Below are 4273 nucleotides of genomic sequence, written 5' to 3'. Positions count from 1 at the left end.
AAAAAAGGAACAGGGTATGGACTCACTCATATATACATTTTAGACATAGAGCAAAGGATAAGCAGCCTATAATTCACACTGCCACATAAGCTAGGATACAAGGAGGGACCTAAGAGATTCATACAAGGTCCCTCAAATAAGGGAAAGGAACAAGATCTCCTGAGCACAGTGGGAGTTGGGGAGGGGGCAGCTAGGAGAAAGAGAAGGGGAGGAGAGGAGAACATGTGGGACTAGGAAGATTGAGTCGAGAGACTAATAGACAAAAGCAAAAGAAAGAGAGAGAGAGAGAGAGAGAGAGAGAGAGAGAGAGAGAGAGAGAGAGAGAGGGAGGGAGGGAGTGAGGGAGGAAGGAAGGAAGGAAGAGAGAGTTACCATAATAGAGGGAGCCATTTTGGTTTGAAGAGAAAACTGACTCTATAGAAATATCCAGAGACCTACAAGGATGACCCCAGCTAACAATCTGAGCAGCAGTGGAAAGGCTATTTTAAATGACCTTCCCTGATAATGACATTGATAACTAACTTATATGCCACCATAGAGCCCTCATGGAAACAGAAGCAGACACCCATAGCTAAACACTGAGCTGAACTCCTGGAATCCAGTTGCAGAGAGAGAGGAATGATAAGAAAAGGGGTCAAGACCAGGCTACAGAAACCCACACAGACAGCTGACCTGAACAAGGAGAAGCTAATGGACCCCCAGACTGATAGCTGTGAAACCAGCATTGTACCGACTCAGACCCCCTGAAGCTGGGTCTCAGTTAGAAGGCCTGGGCAGTTTAAGGGACCTCTGACAGTGAAACCAGGATGCATCCCTGGTGCATGAATGAACTTTGGGAGCACATTCCCCATGGAGCAATACTCCCTCAGCCTAGAGGCAGGAGGAGGGAGGGCCTAGTCCCTACTCCAAATGACTTGCTAAATTTTGATGATTCCACCTGGAAGGCATCACCCTCCCTGTGGAGTGGGATGGAAGGGGGGTTGTGGGGCATGGGAGAGAGAGGAAACTGGGATTGATATATAAAATAAGGAATAATAGTAGTAGTAGTAATAATAATAATAAAAGAAAATGTCTCCGAATCTCTCATCAGGAATTCCTATCTCTTTCTTCTGCCAGTGGCACCAAACACATTACTTGGGGCCAAGAAAGGGACTTTTGAAATCAAACATAACAAATTCCTTTTCCCCTCCTATATTGATTGATATATTATTTATGATTTAATAAAGACTTCCTGAAGTATCAGAAAGCAAAGCCAACCACAAGTTATAGAGGTTAGGCACACACCTTTAATTCCTGGACTCAGGATATTGGCAGACAGATCTCTCTGAGTTTAAGGCCACCCTGGCCTACACAAGAGTGAAGAGTAACAGAGTTCACACCTTTGATCCTGGCACCTGGGATCACACACCTTTAATACCAGCACTAGGGAGGTGGGGACAGGAGGATATGGCTGGGCAGAGAAGGGAGTATAAGGAGGAGGAGACAGGAACTGAGAGACTTTTGTCTCTGAGGCTCTGTAGAGATGGAATCAGCCATATTGGTCTGAGGTGGAGATAAGAGGTAGCAGTCATCAGTGTTTTGCTCCTCTGATTTTCAGCTTGAAGCTTGAACCACAGTATCTGTCTCTGAGTTTTTATTTTTCATGTTACAATTGCTGTCCAATGTTAAGGTATGAATTTATGAAATAGGTGCTTTGAGGCCATTGGCCCAGCCCCAAGCCTGAGCTTCAGGTAGGACTCCTGCCTGAGTCCTTGCCCACTTGAGTCCCTGCCCCACCAGCTAGGTTTTCTTTTGTTTTTTTCTCCAAATCTATGAGAGATGAAATTTTTCAGTTGCAGCTTTTCTAAACATTCTTTAGCTGCCACCCAAACTCAGGAGGCTTTCAGGCTTCCTCAACAGTCCTTCTTCTTGGGTTGACATTCTCAGCTCACGACCACAAACTAATTCTGCAATTCAGATGTGTTACACCTCACAGTTCTCTGACATTGTTGGTTGGCAGATTTGGTAAATCTTTTGGGAATTCTTAAATGAAGGAATTCGTTAAAAAGAGAGAGGCAATGGAGATAGTTAGGTCTCTGATTATGCAATGCATGATTTAAAAATGGGACAATTAAATGAAGGGATAATCAACTGGAATTACCAAATTATTAATTATCAGTTTGATAATTTTGTTGGTTTGATAATTCTTGCTAAAATGCCGGCCTTAGAAAAATGTATTAAAGCAGATTATAGAGATATTTAAACCCAAACCAAGGAGTTACATGGAGAACCAAATTCAGCATTGCATTTTATTTTTGTGTGTGTGTGTGTGTGATTCAAGTTGGCTTTAATGCACAACAATGACACCTCAATAGAGTTCTTTTTTTTAAATTTAATTTTATAATACAAAGTCCAATTAAATGAAAACAAACATTTATACACAATATTTGGGAATTTGGGCGTCGTTCTTTCCAAGCTACTTCCTGCTTGTAAGGGGCCCTGACTTGGGGGATTCGAAGAAGATTCAGATATCCTGGCTTTAGTCTGTAGGGCTGTTTTGTCTAGCTGTTTTGAATGTAGGATTAGCTTGTACTCTGTTTCAGGCTGTCTGGCGAGATCAAACCACATTAGTCTGGAAGGAATCCACATCTTTTCATTTTCTGTGGAAACAAAAATAGAAATCCTTTTCCCCAGTATCTTGTCCTTCAACTTAAATTTTGGAGTCAAAGCATTTTTTTAATTTAATTTATTGTTTTAAATGTCGATCCCAGTTCCCTCTCCCTCTCTCCCACCCTCCCTCCCCCTCCCCCAAACCTCCCTCCTTTTACCCTTTCTGCTCTCTCACATGCACTCTAAACACCCTCCCCTCCCATCCCTGGACCCCAATTCCATGTGTAGGGGAATGCCATCCAGTTGGGGTCATGTAGATCTGACAGGTCCTGTGAAGTAGGGACTAGGGCTTCTCTCCTGTCTCTAGATTAAGGCAGTTATCCCTCCATGGGGGATATGTTCGCAAAGTCCTTTTGTGCACCAGGGATACATCCTGGCTCCACTGTCTGAGGCCCCTTAGACTGCTCAGTCCTTCTGGCTGTGACCCATATTCAGGGGGGCCTGAGTCAGTCCCATCAGCATTGCATTTAAAAGGGAATCTAAGGTTTAGGAGAACAAACTTTAATACATCCAATAACCTTACAGGAAGTGCCAAATGAAAGAAGTTCTATAAGAGCTACTTGGAAGGACCATGACAATGTTAGATTTAGGGAAATTCAAGGAAGCAGTAGTCTCATATGGCATCCATTTATCATCTGTGAAGCAAATGATAAACACATGGTCAGTTTGTAATAGGGTTATCCCTATAGATTGGATAGACTTGATTAAAACTGTCCTAGAGCCTGAACCACAATTACAATGGGCTTTCTGATTCAGAGAAGAGGCTAAGAAATTGAACAAAAAGCTAAAGCTGGAGGTATGGATATCTCCCAAGATCAAATTCTTGGAGAAGGAGATTATGTTACTTTAGAAAGGCAATGTTTGTATGATGATCACCTCTTGGGTTTATGCCATACAGCAGCTTTGAATGCTTGGGAAAGAATTGGAAAAGCAGGAAATAAAATGGAATCACTTACAAAAGTTATACAGGGCCCAAAGGAAGCATTCACAAACTTCTTACAAATAGTATCAGAAGTCAATAGAATGATATCAGATTCAGATGCTAGAAAAACAGTAATTGAAACTATGACTTTTGAAATACTAATTCTCAATGCAAAAGGGTAATTAGGCCTTTAAAAGCAAGGTCAACACCTTTGGAGGATTGAATCAGAGATACAATTGATATTGAAGCTCATGACCATGGTGATGACACATGGATAGGAGAGGTGATTTCAGGAGGTTTAAAGAAAAATTGAAATGCCAGTGCTGTAATTATTGCAAACAGGGCCACTTGAAAAAGGGTTGTAAACAGGGAGTTTGTAGAAACAATTCTTTTTATAGATATAATGTAAACAGAATGTCCCTCCCTTCTGGATTATGCAGAAGGTGTGGCAAAGGCAGGCATTGGACTAAGGGATGTAGGTCAATAAGGGAAATGCCTTGAGGGGCCTCTCACAGGCCTTTATGCAAAACCCTATGCCAAATTCAGTCCATCCCTTTCCTGTCATCTGGGGGCAGTCTTTGGCAGTTGATGTCTAATCTCCAGCCCTATTCTCTCTTGCTCCTTTTAACCTCCATGTGGTGAGCAACATCCTCCTCTGCATGTCCCTGCCACCATGATGCCTTTATTCCTCAAAAGAATGCC

This window comes from Phodopus roborovskii, unplaced genomic scaffold, assembly GCF_943737965.1.
Source record: "Phodopus roborovskii unplaced genomic scaffold, PHOROB, whole genome shotgun sequence".
Lineage (NCBI taxonomy): Eukaryota > Metazoa > Chordata > Mammalia > Rodentia > Cricetidae > Phodopus > Phodopus roborovskii.
This window is presented reverse-complemented; position numbering follows the sequence as displayed.